Source organism: Talpa occidentalis, unplaced genomic scaffold (assembly GCF_014898055.3).
Source record: "Talpa occidentalis isolate TD23 unplaced genomic scaffold, MPIMG_talOcc4v2.1, whole genome shotgun sequence".
NCBI lineage: Eukaryota > Metazoa > Chordata > Mammalia > Eulipotyphla > Talpidae > Talpa > Talpa occidentalis.
The window spans coordinates 126729552-126749979 of record NW_026555331.1 but is presented as its reverse complement, the minus strand read 5'-3'; the positions used below and the strand labels follow the sequence as shown (position 1 = coordinate 126749979).

The following is a 20428-nucleotide window of genomic DNA, read 5'->3' as shown; positions in this document are numbered from 1 at the left end:
CTCTTGGGGGTAGCTATTGTGCATATGCATTTGAAAGTATTTAATCTTGCCACTCCTTAAGAAAGAAAAGAGAGTTATGAACATACTTTCCTGCACCTATGTACCATAGCAGGGAGAGATCAAAGAAAGCCCCAATCTTCTTACATCCTTGTTCTACCCTCTTCTCTGTCACATCCTTTCCTTTTACTAGCAGAGTTTTTGTGGTGGTTTGAAAGTACTGGACAGCCATTCCTGATTCCCTGTCCCCCAAGCCTATACCCTTAAATCCTATTCCTCAGAAGGTGGCACTATGTTCTACTTGTCATTTGGATCTAACCCGAGAAAACATCCTGGATTGGTGTCTTTCTGAAACCTTCCTCTCCACCTCCCACCACCCCCACCTCCCTAAAATTGCTAATCAGATCAGCCAAGTCTGAACTCCAGCATATACATGTCAAACCCAACCATTTCTTTCATCAGCCACCAAGGACTCTCACCTGGGCCCCGAGGAACTATGTCCCTGTCCCATGCTTCTTCCCTTGTCCCGACAGTGCATTCATTACACAAAAATTTACACAATAGGATACTAATCAGTTCTATGTATTTAAAAGAAGATGAAATCATGCCATTTGCAAGAACATGGGCAGACCTAGAGGGTATCATGCTTAGTGAAATAAGTCAGAGAAACATACCTTATGATTTCACTCCTGGGTGTCATAGACAAGCCAAAAGCTCAAGTAACCTGAAAAAAAACAAACAAGTGTTTAGACTACAAGACCAATTAGTGGTTACCATAAGGGAAGGGGGAAAAGGAGCAGGTAAACTGGGAAAAGGGGGCCAATTGTGTGGTGAAGAATAGAATTGGACTTTTAGTGGTGAACTTAATGTAGTATATGCACGTTGATTTTTTTTTCACATGTTGATTTTTTACCTGGAACTTAGTTTCATAGTTCTATGCTACTTCAACTAAAATTAAAGCATAAATCAGATTTTATGACTAACTTGCTTCAAACCCTCCCATAATTTCTGAGTCTAATTAAAAAAAAAAATTTCAAAATTTTGGCTCTACCTCCTCATCCTATTCTTTGTCCCCTCAATTCAGACACTCCAACCTCACTGGTCCTCAATCATCTCTAGCCTATTAACTTCTAAGCGTGCTGTCCTAGAAAGTTTATCCCTCAGATCTTTGACAGCAGACATCTTCATATCCATAGTTCAAATACACATGTTTATCTTTGACCCAGTTGTTTTGAGTCTATTTATTATAAAAACGATCTTCTGTCTCTCTCTCTGATTTTAAGTACATTGTCCTAAACAGGTTCCATTCACTCACCTCTCAATGTTGTTGAAGGAAATAATTACATACATTTAACAAGAACTTTAATTACCTCTTACTTAAAGGCTAGCTAGCCTCTGGAATTGGTCAAGACTTTGCACTAAATGTTTGCTATTTTAAATATAATGCAATTCAATCAGAACAGGGTTTTTCTATTTGATATCTTGGTACATAAATAAATTCCTCACAATGGTGAGGTATAAATAAATTGGTACATATATTTACCAATATCTTGGTACATAAATAAATTCCCACAAAATTGGTGGGCAACAGACAAGAAAGAATGATTTTCAGGTCTAGCAGATAACTATAAGAAATTTACTAGTAGATTTCAACATGAGAATAAGCATTTAAATGACCTAAAATCTTTGTCTGAGTTATTTCATTCTTTTTTTTTTTTTTTTTTTATAAATTTTATTGTTATATTCCCCATACAATTGCCGCCCCCCATTCTGACCCCAATCCCTCCCCTCCCGCCCCCGCCCCCCTAAAAGTGTCTCTGGTTCATAGTTTTTTGTTGATTTTGATTTTCACTTTCTTATAGTTTTCATTTTCCTGGTCCATTATTTAAGTTTTCTAGATTCCTGCTATGAGTGAGACCATCCGGTATTTTTCTTTTTCTTTTTGGCTTATTTCGCTGAGCATGATCCCTTCCAGCGCCATCCATGTTGCAGCAAATTGCATGTGTTTATCTTTTTTGAATGCTGAGTAATATTCCATGGTATATATGTACCACATCTTCTTGATCCAGTCATCTATTTTTGGGCATTTGGGTTGTTTCCAAAGCTTAGCTATTGTAAACAGTGCTGCTATAAACATAGGGGTGCAGGTGTTCTTTGGAATTGATGTTTCTGTGTCCTTTGGGTAAATACCTAGGAGTGGAATTGCTGGGTCATATGGAAGCTCTATGTTTAGTAGGTCCAGAAATCTCCACACAGCTTTCCACAGTGGTTGGACCAGTTTGCACTCCCACCAACAGTGCAGAAGAGTTCCTTTTTCTCCACACCATCGCCAACATTTGTTGTTGCTAGTTTTTTTAATATGTGCCATTCTCACTGGTGTAAGATGGTATCTCATGGTAGTTTTGATTTGCATTTCCCTGATGACAAGTGATGTTGAACATTTTTTCATATGCCTGTTGGCCATTTGCATTTCCTCTTCAGAGAAGTTTCTTTTAAGCTCTTCTGCCCATTTTTTGACTGGATTATTTTCTTTGTTGTTGTTGAGTCTCATCAGCTCTTTGCAGATTTTTGTGATCAGTCCTTTATCATTAGTGTTGGGTGCAAAAATGTTCTCCCAGTTGGTGGGGTTTCTCTTTGTTTTTGTTATTGTCTCTTTTGCTGTGCAAAAGCTCTTTAATTTGATATAGTCCCAGCTGTTTATCTTTGCCTTCACTATCACTGCTTTGGGTGATGTGTCTGTAAAGATGTCTTTGATGTGCAAATCACGTAGTGTTTCGCCTATATTTCCTTCTATATATTTTATGGTTTCAGGTCTTATGTCTAGTTCTTTAATCCATTTTGAGTTGATTTTTGTGTATGGTGTGAGGTGGTGGTCAAGCTTCATTCTTTTGCATGTAGCGACCCAGTTTTCCCAGCACCATTTATTGAACAAACTTTCTTTGCTCCAATGCATAGTCTTTGCTCCTTTGTCAAAGATTAGTTGACCATAAATCTGTGGGTTTATTTCTGGATTTTCTATTCGATTCCATTGGTCTGTATGTCTGTTCTTGTTCCAATACCATGCAGTTTTGATGATTATGGCTTTGTAGTATAGTTTGAAGTCTGGGAGTCTGATGCCTCCATTCCCTTCTTTTTTTTTCAGGAGAGCTTTGGCTATTCGGGGTTTTTTGTGATTCCATATGAATTTCATCAATAATTTTTCTATTTCTTTGAAGAATGACATTGAAATTTTGATTGGAATAGCATTGAATCTGTATATTGCTTTTGGAAGGATGGCCATTTTAATAATGTTTATTCTTCCAATCCATGAGCAGGGGATGTCTCTCCATTTCTTTGTGTCTTCTTCTATTTCTTTTAACAGTGTTTTATAGTTTTCTTTGTATAGGTCCTTTACCTCTTTTGTTAGATTTATTCCCAAATATTTGATTTTTTTTGTTTCAATAACAAAAGGGATGGTCTTTTCGATTTCTTCTTCTTCAGATTTATTGTTTGTGTATAGGAAGGCTACTGACTTTTGCGTGTTGATTTTGTATCCTGCCACTTTACTGAACTGATTGATGAGTTGAATTAGCTTTTCTGTGGAGTTTTTGGGGTTCTCTATGTATAATATCATATCGTCTGCAAATAGTGATAGTTTGACTTCTTCTTTTCCTATTTGGATTCCTTGGATGTCTTTCTCTTGTCTTATTGCCCTGGCTAGGACTTCCAGTATTATATTGAAAAGCAATGGTGAGAGTGGACATCCTTGTCTTGTTCCAGATCTTAATGGAATTGCTTTCAGCTTTTCACCATTGAGAATGATACTGGCTGTTGGCTTGTCATAGATGGCCTTTATGATGTTGAGGTATGTTCCTTGTATCCCAAGAACTTCAAGGGCTTTTATCATGAATGGGTTTTGCACTTTGTCGAAAGCTTTCTCAGCATCTATTGATATTATCATATGGTTTTTATATTTCTTTTTGTTGATGTGTTGGATAACGTTGATTGATTTTCGGATGTTAAACCATCCTTGTGCCCCTGGAATGAATCCAACTTGGTCGTGGTGAATTATCTTATGGATACATTGTTGGATTCTGATAGCTAAAATTTTATTGAGGATTTTTGCATCAGTGTTCATTAGGGAGATTGGCCTGTAGTTTTCCTTTTTTGTGTTGTCCTTGTTCGGTTTTGGTATTAGTGTAATGTTGGCTTCATAGAACGTGTTTGGTATTGTCCCTTCCTTCTCAATTTTTTGGAAGAGTTTGTGAAGGATAGGCACTAATTCGTCTCTGAATGTTTGGTAGAATTCATTTGTAAATCCATCAGGTCCTGGGCTTTTGTTTTTGGGGAGGTTTTTGATTACCATTTCAATTTCGCTAATTGTAATTGGTCTGTTTAGGTGTTCTATTTCTTCTTTATCTAGCTTTGGGTGGTTGTAGAGTTGTAGGAATTTGTCCATCTCCTCTAGATTGTTAAACTTGTTTCCATATAACTGTTCATAGTAGTTACTGATTATTCTTTTGATTTCTGCTGTGTCCGTTGTGATTTCTCCTCTTTCATTGATGATCCTGTTTATTTGTGCTTTCTCCCTTTTTTCCTTTGTGAGCCTGGCTAGGGGTTTGTCTATTTTATTGATTTTTTCAAAGAACCAGCTCTTGGTTTCATTGATCTTTTGGATTGTTTTTTTAGTTTCAATTTCATTTATTTCTGCTTTGGTTTTTATTATTTCTTTTCTTCTACTGGTTTTGGGGTTTTCTTGTTGTTCTTTTTCTAGATCTTTGAGCTTCGAGATTAGGTTGTTTCTTTGCGTTCTTTCTTGTTTCTTGATGTGAGCTTCTATTGCTATATATTTTCCTCTTATTACTGCTTTTGCTGCATCCCATACATTTAGGATATTGGTGTCCTCCTTGTCGTTCAATTCAAAAAATTTTTTAATTTCTTCTTTGATCTCCTCATTAGTCCAATGGTCTTCCAGTAGTGTGGTTTTTAATCTCCATGAGGTAGGAAAGTTCCTTGCCTTCTTTTTATGGTTTATTTCTAGTTTGATGCCTTCATGGTCAGAAAAGATGGTTGATATGATTTCAATCTTGGTGTATCTGTTGATGTTTGTCTTGTGCCCCAGTATGTGATCGATCCTGGAGAATGATCCGTGTGCGCTTGAGAAAAATGTGTACTCCGTTTTTGGGGTTTAGTGTTCTATAGATGTCTGTTAAGCCCAATTGCTCTAGGTCTTTATTTAGAGCTTTGGTTTCTTTACTTATTTTTTGTCTTGTTGATCTATCCATTGTTGATAGTGGTGTGTTGAAGTCTCCCACTACGTATGTGTTTTCTCTGATGTCTGTTTTCAGAGAGGACAACAGTTGTCTGATATATTTTGGTGCTCCTTCGTTTGGTGAGTATATGTTAATGAGTGTTATTTCTTCTTGAAGTATTGTCCCCTTGATCATAAAGTAGTGACCATTGGGGTCTCTTTTTATCTTTTTGAGTTTGAAATCTGTTTTATCTGATATAAATATAGCTGTTCCTGCTTTCTTTTTTGGTCCATTTGCTTGTAGGATTGTTTTCCATCCTTTAACTTTGAGCCTATTTTTATCTTTTGTAGCTAAATGTGTTTCCTGGAGACAGCAAAAGGTTGGGTTTTGTTTCTTAATCCAGGCTGCAACTCTGTGTCTTTTTATTGAAGAGTTTAGTCCATTTACATTTAGAGTTAATATTGATATGTTAACATCTGTATTTGCCATTGTGTTTGTCTTTCCTTTGATTTTATTTATTTATTCTTTTAATAACTTTTTTTTTTTTTTTGGCCTTCTTTCATTGTTATTCGTCGCTCTGAGGTTCTGGCTTTAGAACTCCTTGTAGTATTTTTGGAGTGGGGGTTTAGTTGCAATGAAATTCCGGAGTTTCTGTTTGTCTGGGAAGGTCCATATTCTTTCTTCAAAGAGGAAGGAGAGCTTTGCGGGATAGAGTATTCTTGGTTGGCATCTGTTTTCTTGGAGTCTGTTGACTATGTCCCTCCACTCTCTCCTTGCCCGTAGTGTTTCTTCGGAGAAGTCTGATGTCAGCCTGATTGGTTTTCCTTTGAATGTTATCTGTTTCTTCCCTCTTGCCAGCTTCATTATTTTTTCCTTGTCCTGGATTCTTGGGAGCTTTACTATTATGTGTCTTGCTGTATTTTTCCTTTCGTCGTGGAAGTTTGGTGTTCTTCTTGCTTCTTGTATATCAATTTTCAGCTCCTTCTTCACATTTGGGAAGTTCTCTTCAATTATCTCTTTGAATATTTTCTCTGTTCCTACATCTCTCTCCTCTCCTTCTGGTATTCCTATAACTCTTATATTTCCTTTCCTCATGGAGTCCGATAGTTCCCAAAGTCTTTCTTCGTTCTTTTTCCTTCGTACTTCTCTTTCCTTCTCTGTTTTGGTTCTTTTTATTTCTGTGTCTTCAAGATTACTTATTCGTTCTTCCATTTCATCTATTCTGCTTTCATTGCTTTTCCCAGAATTCTTTAGTTCTTCCATTAATTCTTTGATCTCCTGCATTTCTTTTACTTCCCTCTTTAGGGACTCAATTTCTTTCTTCTGACCATTGTTTTCCCTCTCTAGGGACTCAATTGCATTCTTCTGATCGTTGATTATTTTTCCCTTATCATTGTTTTCCTTTATGACTTCTGTCAGTTTTTTAATCACGGCAATTTTAAATTCTCTTTCTGGAAGGCTCAGAAATTCTTCCAAGTTATTGTCGTTGCAATCTGGGGCTGGCTTTCTTTTTGTGGTGTGCTTTTTCTCTGGAGAGTTGCTAGGTTGCGTGTGGTTCTTCTCCTCCCTACTGTCTGTTTTCTAATTTGCCGTATGCGTTGGGACACTGTGTTGTTGGGACTTGCCGGCATCTTGGGTGGGCTTCTCTGTTCCCCTCTGGTTCTTCCAGGAGTCATCTGTCAGTTTCAAGCAGCCTTTACTGGAGAAAGGTCCCTGTTCTAAAATGCCGATGTGGGGACACACTCCCCTGTGCGCCTGGTCTGCCCCGGCGGTGGGTTCCTGCTCCCCTCTGGGCTTGGACTGCAGGCCAGAGGGGGTCTGGCGTGGGCGAACTTCCCCCGCTCACCTCTGGCTCCTGAGGAAGCCTTCTGCAGGTAGTCTTTACTGAAGAAATGTCCCTGTTCTAAAATGGTGATGTGGGACACACTCCCTGCGCTTCTGGTCTCAGGCACACTATTCTGCGCGCCTGGTCTGCCCCGGCTGTGGGTGCTCGCTCTCCCTGTGGGCTCAGACTACTTGTTCAGAAGGGGCCCGGTGTGGGCTAACTCCCCAGCTGGCCACTAGCTCCTTCAGTAGCCTGTGCTGGGGTCAAGTCGCTAGGTGGCACCAGAGATCTCTCCTAGAGCCCTTGGGGAGCTGATTTTCCACCCCGTGGGACAGGGAGCAGAGCGGGGATGGTAGGGTACACCTCAACGGCTTTGGGGTGCTGTGTCTGCCTTGTGCCCCACCGTCGTGGGGAACCCACGCCCCTAATTTCGTGCCCCGGGTCTCAGTTCCAAAGCCCTCAGTTCCAGGACGCGGGCTGTAGCCCAGATCAGTGGCGCGGGAATGGCGCCTTTTGAATCCTGCTCCCCTGCCTGGGCACCTTGTTCCTGCTCACTCAGGGAGGGCCTCCGCCGTCTCCCCGCAAGCCTAGGTTGCAGGCGCAGGGCCCTGGGCAGCTGCAATCCCAGCGCCGCTTTCGCGCAAGCTTACCGGGCGGCTGGGGCTGTGTGCTGGTGCTGGGCTCCTCCTGGTGGGCGGGGCTCTCTTTACTGGCGCCTGGAGCTCACCTCCGCAGCGGATCCTGCAGGGTTCGCCTCAGCTCCCGTTCACGGGGTGTGGTGGCTGAAATAGTTCCTTTCCACTCACAGTCCCACTTGCTGCATCCGTTTTTCTTGTTGGGCGTTTTGGTTTGTTGTTTCCCTCGTCTCTGCCGGTCGGAGAGTGCCGCCTCTGTGGGCGGGGGAGGGGAGCAGGGTTCTGCGCTTCCCTCCCTTCTCGTCCTCTTTTATGGCAACTTTCTTCTTCGGGCAGTTTGCTGGAGTCGTCCGTTTATCTTCCCTGTCTCAGTTCTCACTGGGACCTGCCGCTTTTCCTCCCTATTAACTTTTTTTAATGGGAGATCTTACTCGCAGCGTCTCCTCGCCGCCATGTTCAGTTATTTCATTCTTGACTTGAGTTATTTCATTCAAAAGTCTAATGTACTTATAAATTCAGTAAAAAAAAAATCATTTTTTTTTGTTCTCTGGCTTCTTGCTTACAATGAATGCATGAATGATATTATATACTATCACAACCAGGATTCTTCCTAAATACAGCAGTCAGTTAAAATGGAATAATATTGACTGGATATATAACATAGATTATATATATATATATACACATATTTATAAATTATAATAATTACCTTATTTTTAATAATATCCCTGTCTATTTGGAAAGACATAGGATCAACTCCCAATATTCCTATCTTCTAGTTACTCAGTAAAACACTAATGTATGTACAGATGTCAAGATATTTTTTAGATATAAAGTCCCAAAGCAATTGACCTTAAGATACAGAGGATGTATAGTTTGGTCTGACCTGAGCTTTTTAAAGTATTTCCTCAGGTTGGTAGCAGAAGGTGAAATCAAGAAAGATTTGAATCATAAAATGAATTTGAGGTACCTTAGCTGATCTGGAAGATAGGGGAGCCACTTGCAAGACCAGAGAACAGTCCCTAGGAGCAAAGAGAGATTCCAGTCAATAGCCAACAAAGAAATGGCAGAGAATTGAATTCTGTCAACTACCTGAATGAGTGTGGAAGCACATTCCCCCACCCCCACCCCCACCCAGCCCCCAGTCTCCAGAGGAGAGATCTCCTGCTTTCCAGAGCCAACCTCTTGATTTCCCCTTTTTGAGATCCTAAGCAGAGAACTCAGTCAAACTCCTGTCAGACTCCTGATCTATGGAAACATGAGCTAATAAATGATATTCATTAAGCCCCTAACTTTATGGTAATTTGTTGCACAGCAGTAGAAAATGAGCACACCGTCCTTCTGGGAACTCGTGTGTGATGCTTCTTTTGTATTTAAAATTTCCATGCAGCTTTATATAAAAACTCAAAACCTGACTCACAAGGAGAAACAGTGAGCCTACCTGGTGAACTTTGTGAGAGGTCTGTCGACCATTCTCAGTTTCATTTGTGGAGTTACAGTAAGATGTGGTAGAAAAATGACTCACAGGATTCACTCACACACCATAATAGAAAAGTCAGCATAACCAGCTAACCAAAATGACTCTGACCATCATTTTCTAGCCTGGGATGCACATTAGGAAGTTTTAGCAGAGGCCTTTGATGGAGTTAAATGATTGATTTTTAGAGCAGGAAAACTTCCAATAAAAGTTAGTGATTTTGAAAACAAAGAGAACTATATTGGATTAGTCCATGGAAACACACAAGTAAATTCATATTTAAGGGAAATGCAAAAGAAGGCTTTAACAATCTACCATCCAGCATAGCTCAGTGTTGCTCAGCTGTGCCTACCTCTCCCCAAATTTCTGCCTCCCGCTCAATAGAATGAATATAATTGGAGGATGAGAAAATTGGTGGTCCACAGGGACCACAGAGAAAGTGCATTAATCAGAATTCCAGATGGAAAGCAGTAAAACACTGTCTCCTCTCATAGTCTGGAAATAGCTTAGCATGAGTCTCCGATTAAAAATTAATCAAGTGAATAAGACCCTGCAATCTAAAACAGCAGAAGAAAATGAAACATCTCCCCAGGGGAAAGTCTACAAGTCATAAAAAATTAAAACATAAAACTGAATATTTACAAATATCATTTACAAACTTAAGGTTGTTGATGACTCAGGCCCATGGCAAGATCACAAGTCCCCAGACAGCTTCAAGACCTTTCCTCCAGGGTTGAGTAAAGCTTCTCCTGCATGAATGTGCACCAGAACCACCACCTGGGGGGATGGAGTATGCAGATAATAAAACACAGATTCTCACAGTCCAGCCCCAGAGGTGCTGACTCAGAAGGTCTGCGATACAGAAGGTTTGGATTCTGTAATCGTGACAAGTAACCTAAAGAAATTGGGCATCTGAGAAGCATTAGTGCAACCACCTTCTTCACAATTGTCTAAGAAATGCAGCACCCTCACAGTGCAAAACACTATTTGAACTTTACGTCTAGAAATAATTTAAGGTGGATATCTGGGTCAATTAAAGTTACTGACACCAAAATGAATTGAAGTAGGGAACTAAGATCAAATTTAGCTTGCAAATTGGATAGTTTCACTTGCATCTTCATAGCAGATTCACTCCCCAACCTTCGCTTCTCTGTTCTATGTTCCAGAGGCTGAATTACATTAATGGGCTGTGTTGTCTTCTTGTTCCAGTTGGGTTCAGCCAATGGGAAGTACTAGTAGGAAATCAAAACAAGGCAGAGACCATGATCTCTTGGTTTCATTCTTCCCCTCTGCCAGAGGCAACTCGAGACCTGTCAGATAGACTCTTAGAGTTGCATGTGAGCTCTCTCTGCCCTCTCTCCTCTCACCCACTCCCCAACCTGTTCTGGTAGCTGCTCTCTTCTCTTGCTGCTTCATGCCTATGAAGGTAATGACTCCCGCTGCAGCACTTCATCATTCTTTGCTGGTTCACTTTGACCTTGTCTGCCATGCCTACATCTTTGTAAACAATCCTTTCATTAAACTCTCCTCCATTACTCAGTTTAAGTGAGCCATTTATTTCCTGTCTGGATTCCGACTGATACAACCTGCTATGGACTGCATGCTTCTGACATTAGCAATGGAGAGGCAACGTTTCACACAGAGGTAGTTAAAACAACAAATGTTGTTATTAACAGTTACATAGGAATTACAGTTCACTAAGTGGGTAAATATGTGTTACATATTTTTTCTCTATTACTATTAAAAACTCACACCTTACCTATTCTACTAGCATAATTATTACACACAACGACTATAAATGTGGGTATTTACTACCAGGTCCAAGTCTAAACTATGTTCTTTCTTTAAATTTATTTATTTATATATATTTTACATCATTGTTCATTTTTAAACAGTGTTTGCTTTCTTTTCTCAGGTGTAGTCCCCATAGAATTTCCTTCACCAATGCACCTGTGCATCATCACCTCAGTCCCCTATGCTCCTCTCCCTCCCTCTGATCCCTCTCCTTCTTCCTCCCCTGCAGGATGTCTCTGGTTTATAATTGTCTGTTTGTTTTTGTTTTGTTGTGTTGTGTTTTGTATTGCTATTATTTTTCCCCTGGATGTCTTATTTGGTTCCCCTATATTCCTCCTGTAAGTGAAACCATCCGATATTTTTCTTTTTCCATCTGCAAGTCTAAACTGTATTCTTAAGAATTCAAAGCCCAAATGTTGTACAGTCTTTTAAAGTTAAATGAGTTACAGCCTCATTATATAAATTGGCTCTATTTCCTTCATATGGGATTTCTGTTATTTAAACTAGCTAATACTCATTTTTCAAGCTTTCATTTCTATTGGAAAGTTTCTAAAGGAAAATTGTCACAAAGGCAGGGTAATGAATTAGAAATTAATTATGAGCTGGTAGATATCTAAACTCATACTTTACAATGATAATTGAATGAATTAAGAATAGCTATACTACTACCAAACTAGTTATTCAGTATCACAAATCTAGATCAACTATCTGTAACTGTTTTCCCTTTTGTCAACTTATTGTTTCTTATTTATATGAACATAATCCAAGTCCCATTACTATGTCAGTGAGTAAAACTTATGGAAAATTTTAAAGATATAAACTTTTGTCATATTAAACAAAGAAGGGCAAAGAGGAAGTACTTCTAATAATAAACTTGATGCCCTATTTAGAGGATACTCAATTCCAAAAATAAGTAACTCCATGATGAATATACATAGAGTTGAGAAATATTTGAAAATGTAACCATATGCAAGTAGACAGTCTATGACTATTGCAGGATATTGTTGCTGAGGGCTCAAAAGAAAGGCCCTTATGGCAAAATTCAGGAGCTTGGCTCTCTTCCTTCTAAGGTAAGAGAAGATAGATTGGACAAAGTTACAACTTAGATCACTTCTAGCAAAATTTCACACACACACACACACACACACACACACACACACACACACACACCCCTACCTCTTATACCCAGAGAACCAGATGGCGAGAATCATTATCAAAAAATGAGATTTCTAAAATCCAATTATCCTTCTGATATATGTGCATCAAGTATAAAACAATAAAAATTTTAGGCACGCAATAAAAATTCACACGCAATAAAGACCCTGTTTCTTTTCAGTAGAGGGACCATCATCATTCAAAGATATAGTCCAGTGTAAAAGAATGAAGTCCCTGACCGAAAGATATGACTTAACATAAGATAGAGCCTCAACTTACCATTGAATGACTTGCCCAAAATTTAGCAAGTCAAGCTCATGCAGTTGAAGATAAAGCTTTTCTAACCAAAGTCATCCAGTTTGAGATAAAGTTCTTCTAGAGTAGAATGAAGATTTCAGCTACAGTTTTAGAAAGAAGTAATTTGAGAATAGGGAGAAGTGGTGAAGGAGGCCTCCCTGGTGGCGCAGCAGATTGAGCACAGTGCTATGAAGCTGCCTGCAGCCTCTGCAGTAAGGGTTCAATCCCTGACTGGCCAGGGAGATAACCACATGGCGTGGAAGACCTCTCCTGTCTCGCCCACTGCTTCCCCTCAGCAGTGCTTTCGATCTGTCTGCCTGTTCTGCTCCCCGCTCTGTCTCTGGTGAATCCTATCACCCTCCCATGCCTCTGGCCTGTACCGCAGCTCTTGTATAAATAAATTAAAAAATCTTAAAAATATATATAAAAAAAGAAGTGGTGAAGGAAATCATCCAATACATACACGTAACATGTTTAAGAAAAGAGCAAGCTTGAGAGTAAAAGGTGACTATTTTCACAAGTTTTTTTCCCTCTGTATCTTTATTTTTTTAATTGCAGTATCATTGGCTTACAATTGTGTATATGATTTAAGGCACTAGATTCATACCTCTTGAACCACATTACCACACCACACCCACCACCAAAATGTCCACAATCCAGAAAGATTTTTTTTTACATAAGGAAATAACTGGTGACATTCAAGGATGCAGCTTAGCAGGAGAGCAGTGTGCCAAACTGGCATAAAGTGGACAGAAAAGAAATGATGATAGTAACCACAGTCCACAGAGAAGAACAGGTGGTTGAAATGAGGAAAAACAGAAATCACTGTGATTGATCTGTGGTGCTTAAACTGGTTTGGCAGATGTCTATACTTTGTTGATTTAATGATCATTATAAAATATGGTCTTAGAGATATATTGATACACTGGCATGTAATTAATTTCCAATCATTAATAGTAAAGTTTGCTTATGAAAATGAAAAACCTTATCCTGTGCTACTGAGAAGCTAATGCCTAGAAAATGAAGACTTGGATATTATATCTCAACTCAGTCCCTAACTCAACCAATGAGAGAAAAGGGTCAAGAGCAAGAAAAGGTTTTTCTCATGGTAGAGTAAAGCTGGGTATTCTAGAAGGCAAATAAAATGAAGTCAAAGGATAGAAGTTGATCACATTAAAAGACTTTAACTGAAAGAGAGATTGGAGAAAGTTCCCAGTGTGTCACAGTTGGTACTTGAGTCTTCCCAGGACCTCTTCCCACTGTTTCTAGGAATTGTTTCCATGCTTCCTTTTTCTCATTCCTATCTCACTTTCTTTTTCTCTCTCCCATCTAGCCATACTACAGAAGTAAAATAAATATAAGAATGGTAAATTTTGTAAAATTATTCTGCTTTATGACTGTTCTTAAGCTAAAAATAGATAAACGGTTTATATTTATCTCTGACTTTTTCTGTATGTAGCTCTAGAATAAATTTTCTTTTACCTTTGGGTTAAAGGAAATATCAGGAAAGCCTCATTTCAACTAAGAATTTTGGAAAAAGAATTTGGTTTCCAGTAGTTAGAGAGGGGAGTAGCATGTGACAAGATGCATTATGATGTAATCATAGTTCAAAACATGGGCTCCAGGGTTCAGTGGACCTGAGTTGAAATCACGGGCACACCACTTACTGGTTCAGGGACCTTGGCCAGTTTCCTCACCTATGAAATGGTACTAGTATCTTCCTTTATAGAGAGGTTCTAAGTTTTAAGTGAAGGAATGGTAGATTTTCGGCCTAGTACCCTGCACAGAGTAAGCACTCAATAATGGCAGCCATTGCCAATTTCTAGCTGTTTTATACATTCTAAACTCCCTGGAAAAAAAAGAATTATACCAGACATTTACATTTTTTATGGCCCCAGTTTGTATTGGTAAATTTACCATCACTATTATCCTCATCCAAGGTTTAAAAAAAGGAAAGAAAGAAATGGAGTCAAATTCAGTCTCTTGCTAATATACAGAGTTAACTGCTGATTGCAGCCAACTGGCCCACAATGTAGCAGTGCTGAAAAAGCAAAAGGTGCACGTATTGATGTGACAGTTCAAGAGACAAATAAGCATATCAATTTTTATTTAACTTCCCAAGCACGCCAGCTGTCACTCAAGCTCACTGTTATGCCAATTATCTGACATTAAACACTGTTATGATTTCTGACATTGAACCCACAGTAAAACATTGTTTTAGAATGACGGTTCTGTGGAAAATTCCTAGTACTTTCCCTCTGCAGTCTGGGCTGGTGAGGTTTAATTAAACAGCCAAATTACAAGCTGCCTCAGAAGATTTTATAACAAAATTGCTGGCTGGCCTTCAGTGATAATGGGGCTACAGACCATTGCTTATTGTCACATGAGCTTACTTGGATATGAAAGGGTTGGTCAATGATTTGGAATAAAAGCCAAGAATTTTTATCACTGTCATTTCTGCTTCTTTTACTGACAATAAAAGTAGGAAATTTAAAGTTTCAGTTGTTCTCATAAATATGCCCAACCATGGAAAAGCAAGGTAAAGCACCAACACTTCAAAGGTCATGCATTTGAAAATCCTCTGAAGTCTAAATAATGTAAAATCTTAAGGACTTCAAATTCTGTTCCAAGCACTAACAGAAAAATAGTTTGGTCTGGGCTCAGGCAGATCATGTTTGAAGCCTTCTGCCCCTGTTTGTCAGCTTAGTTCTGTTTTTAGAATGGGGCAAAAAGCCAGTCAGTGCTCCAGCTCTGGTTACAGAGGATGCAAATGGGATGTTGAGCTTCTTGCTTCAGCAACAGTTCATTACATTAGCTCTGGAATAGGAGAGATAAACAAGCCTACCTAAGGAAACAATTATTCTATTGCTGTTACTATACTACACTATCTACACTATTACTAATAGTGATATTAGTAGCTCACTAATTAATATATATTCTTTACAGACTTTTCTTTACTGTCTTTCACACACCTTTAATTTCAGAGTTTTGAGGTTATCAATAGACTTTTTCAAATTGCTCTGAATCCTGCCTAGACTAGCTGCCTAGACACCAAACAAGTAGTCCTACTTCACCCTTCATTTCTCTAGTCAAAATGCTAGTATCTTATTACAGCTGTGAAACTGTTACGTACTTGTACATTATATGAATAGGCAATATCTGATTCAGGGTCAGAGTATGAAAAAGAAAAAATCAAATTTCTAGATATTACAGTAAATGAATTTAATGTCATGCCTTTCAAAATAAAATATCTGAAAGTTCCTTCTCCCACTATTAGCATTTAGGAATGTTTAAAATGGCATTAAATCTTTCTGTTTACTTTTTATTGGGACTGTGTGCATTTCCCAAATATATTTCTGTTAATAAGATCCACACAAACAAGGAAAGAAAGTAATGGGAATATGGGCTCTGCCATATTGAGCAATATGACACATTGTAAATTAACCAATAGCAACTAATTCTGTAAGAAAACTTGGTATTTAAGCAATTGCCTATGGCTCCACATTGCAGACATAATTAATCTAATTAAGAAGGAAAGAATGTATTTAAGTTTGCATTCCTAATGTATATAGCCTAAATGCATTTCCTTTGTTCTTCCTTGAAAAAAATGTATAATAGATTACTTCTTTCACAAGATTTTTCTGAATCTAAGATCTAGTTGGTGCACCATGATTTGCTAGACTATTTGGTATTTCTGCATCCACATGTAAATAAGTAAATAACTGTTGTGGTGTTTGCTGATCATCTACAGTTGGGCCAGAGAATGTACACCAGTCAGAAAGCCCTTAATTCTCTATGCCAAGTTAATTTAAATAAGCATCACTAATTATGCATTTTGAGTCAATAAAATATTGAATGCAATGTTTATCCAAATTGTCAATATTTTCTATTTGTCAAAAATATGTCAATTATTTGTTATATTTTATTCACCTCTTATAGAAGGTATTTGCTCAGTACTCAGTGACTCAATCCCTCTGCTAGGTAGTAATGATGAAAGACAGATATGATTGATTCTATCAAGGGACTTAAAATCTCGCTCATATTACAAAGGTATTATTATATTTGTATTCCAAATGTTATTGTTTCAATTCATTCTATTGCTCTAAGAATAGGAAAATAAAACATTAACTTAAGACTTCAATTTATCCAGTCATATTTGATCATTCTAAGTCATTTGAAGTTATTATAAACCAAAAGAAAGTATTAGTTTCAAGAATTCATAAGCCTAAATATCTGTTTCAAAATCATCTCTTACCATAGGTTCTCACCTATTTTTGTATTTATGGATTTGAGAGAAAAGAAAAATTTTTGGATTAACTATAATAAATGTATGCTAACTGGAGGCAAGTCTGGGGCTCATAGCAGGTAGACCTGCAATTGCACTGGGAACAGGCCAGTGAGTGAAGCAGGGCTGGGATTGTTAGAACATGTTTGTGAGTTCTTTAATAAATAAATCATTATTTGTCATTAACATATTCATTACCAATATTCAAATACTCTAAATACTATTTTCCAAATGCTTTTGAAAATAGTCTATAATAGTCTAGTGGACTAAAGGGTTTCATTCAAATAAGCTATCCATTTCCTTTGTTTACATGATTAATATTCAGATCAAATACATTTTTCTTAAAGCAAAGATAACTACCCCATTCCGTAGGTCAGAATTATCACCAATTCCAGTGAAGTCTGGTAATGAGGTGTTTGTTTTTATGTACAGCACTATTCAAAACATTAATGTATATCTCAAGTAGTTCATGGAACATTTTTTATTACACGGTCAAGAATATTCACAGAGACAGCATGCCCTTGTCTTTTACTACGTCTCTTTGTTTACTTACTCATTGAATTATGAAGTGTACTACACTGCAAAGACTCTTTTAGTAATTCTGGGAAATTACTAAGGTTCCTCATATAGTATTTCTCATTATTCTGTAACAAGGGTTCACAGAGAACTCAATTGTGTAAACTAAAGATTAAGGTTTGAGTCCAAGTAATGAAAAAGCTTGGTAAATCCAGTCTCATTTCAATTAATTTGGAAAAAAGAAACTTGCCCAATGTCTGATCTTGTAGATCAGTGATTGGTAATCTTCTGGGGGTCTTCATCCCTCTGAGGGACTTCATCCCTCCCCTTTTAGAAGTCCCATGCCCTTCCATGACCATTGATTTTTCTACTCTGCTTTGTATATCCCCCAAATCCGACCTGACACTCCACTCTACCGCCCCTTCTAAATTCTCCTCCTGTTGCTAGTTTTTTTTTTTTTTTTAATATGTGCCATTCTCACTGGTGTAAGATGGTATCTCATGGTAGTTTTGATTTGCATTTCCCTGATGACAAGTGATGTTGAACATTTTTTCATATGCCTGTTGGCCATTTGCATTTCCTCTTCAGAGAAGTTTCTTTTTAGCTCTTCTGCCCATTTTTTGACTGGATTATTTTCTTTGTTGTTGTTGAGTCTCATCAGCTCTTTGCAGATTTTTGTGATCAGTCCTTTATCATTAGTGTTGGGTGCAAAAATGTTCTCCCAGTTGGTGGGGTTTCTCTTTGTTTTTGTTATTGTCTCTTTTGCTGTGCAGAAGCTCTTTAATTTGATGTAGTCCCAGCTGTTTATCTTTGCCTTCACTATCACTGCTTTGGGTGATGTGTTTGTAAAGATGTCTTTGATGTGCAAATCACGTAGTGTTTCGCCTATATTTCCTTCTATATATTTTATGGTTTCAGGTCTTATGTCTAGTTCTTTAATCCATTTTGAGTTGATTTTTGTGTATGGTGTGAGGGTGTGGAGAAAAAGGAACTCTTCTGCACTGTTGGTGGGAGTGCAAACTGGTCCAACCACTGTGGAGAGCTGTGTGGAGATTTCTGGACCTACTAAACATAGAGCTTCCATATGATCCAGCAATTCCACTCCTAGGTATTTACCCAAAGGACACAGAAACATCAATTCCAAAGAACACCTGCACCCCTATGTTTATAGCAGCACTGTTTACAATAGCTAAGCTTTGGAAACAACCCAAATGCCCAAAAATAGATGACTGGATCAAGAAGATGTGGTACATATATACCATGGAATATTACTCAGCATTCAAAAAAGATAAATACATGCAATTTGCAGCAACATGGATGGCACTGGAAGGGATCATGCTCAGCGAAATAAGCCAAAAAGAAAAAGAAAAATACCGGATGGTCTCACTCATAGCAGGAATCTAGAAAACTTAAATAAGGGACCAGGAAAATGAATAACTATAAGAAAGTGAAAATCAAAATCAACAAAAAACTATGAACCAGAGACACTTTTAGGGGGGCGGGAGGGGAGGGATTGGGGTCAGAATGGGGGGGCTGCAATTGTATGGGGAATATAAAAATAAAATTTATTATTTAAAAACTAAATAAATAAAAAATAAATATAAGATGGTTCTGGTAAAAAAAAAAAAAAAAAAACAACTAAATTCTCCTCCTGAATTCTCCAAAATTCCTGATCAGTAAACACTGTATCTTCAGTGTCTACTCTGATCATTCCTTTCTCCTTTTTGCTGTAAATAAAACTAGGTTAACTCTTGAGGGCATTGATTCAATCTTCTCAAGTAGAGCTGTCATTTTTTTCTCACACATCTAACAGGCAAAAGGATTAGAAGGTAGATTATTTCTCCATGCTTTGTGTTACAATCTCAAATCATCTCCCCCTTCCTTCTGTTGTTTTGAAGTTCATGCCTGTACCTCTGCTAGTTGCTTTCCCTTCACAATATTATCATCTTATCTCCTGGTTACTCTTCCTCCTCTTTGACAGCATTAGATCCCAGATCCTAGGTCAGTTTCTTCCTATCATCCTAACATCATTCCTCATGATGACAACATCCACATGGATGACCCATCATCTACCCAAGAGGCTCATGTTCTTAGCCACTTCAACTCAAGTAACTGTTCCCCAGTTGTACTGAGTTTTAATTGATATATAACATTGTATAAGGCTAAGATGTAAAGCATGATTTGAGATATGTCTATATTATGAAATGATTATAATTTCTTATCTATTACCTCACATACATATTTTTTTTCCTGTGATAAGAAATTTTAAGTTCCATCCTCTTAGCTACTTTCAAATATACACTAGAGTATTGTTACCTATATTGCTGTTAGTAATACATTGCATTCCCAGAACTTTATTTATCTTATAACTGGAAGTTTGTACCTTTTGAAAACCTTCACCCAGGCCCCCCACCACCCATGCTCCACCCTTGACAACTATAAAGCTCATCTGTTTCTATGACTTATATTTTTTATATTCATATTTATATTATATATTTATATTTTATATTTATATTTTTATATTTATATATTTTTAATATTTCATAGGTAAGTGAGATAATGTAGTATTTGTCTTTTTCAGTCTGCCTTATTTCACTTAGCTTGATGCCCACAATATCCATCCATGTTGATGCAAATAGAATTTCCTTCTTTATTTACAGCTGGATAGTATTCTATTGTGTGCATGTGTGTGTGTGCAGAAAGCACATATAAAAATTTTAACCAATGTTTACTGTTTCGTTTCTGTTTCCATTTTGTAGGGAGACAACCTGTCAATCTGGCTTGTAAATTCTCCCAACACTTGTTAGAATCAAGAATTTTAGAGCCAATGAGGAGATGAGAGAATATTGGCCAAACCCTTAAAGCCTCAACAAAACAGAGTGACTAGGTTACAGCCACATGTTACAAAGCAGCGAGCACAGTATTAGAGTCATCTTCTTCAGGACCAGGGCTATTTACTCTGTACTGTTGTGAGCACCTGAGAAAAATAATTCCCTAAAAGTATTATGTGATCATTTGACCAAAAGAATATGAAATAGACCTATGGATTAACTTAGTGGATTCATATGGACCCAAAAGATACCCATAACCGACTAGAAACTACTCACTAATGTGTAAAAGTAACATTTTACGAGTGGGCCAAACCATGAGCTAGTTTGTATATTACTTCTTATGAGTAGAAACCTCTATCATGGCCTTATTGTGAAAGGATACTCT

At 37.9% G+C, this 20428-nt stretch overlaps 1 long non-coding RNA gene across 3 annotated transcripts in view; it reads right to left on the bottom strand.

The window, feature by feature from the left end:
* The window catches only part of LOC119245829 (uncharacterized), a 139107-nt gene that overhangs the window by 80036 nt on the left and 38643 nt on the right, over positions 1–20428 (bottom strand). For 2 of the 3 annotated variants that reach the window (XR_005125402.2, XR_008550824.1), the window contains exons 1-3: positions 13894–13966; positions 8659–8710; positions 672–721 (exon numbers count right to left, since the gene is read on the bottom strand). This is a non-coding gene — a long non-coding RNA (uncharacterized LOC119245829). Of the gene's footprint in view, positions 1–671; positions 722–8658; positions 8711–13893; positions 13967–20428 lie in introns of those variants that run through there. The other variant, XR_008550825.1, reaches the window with a different exon arrangement.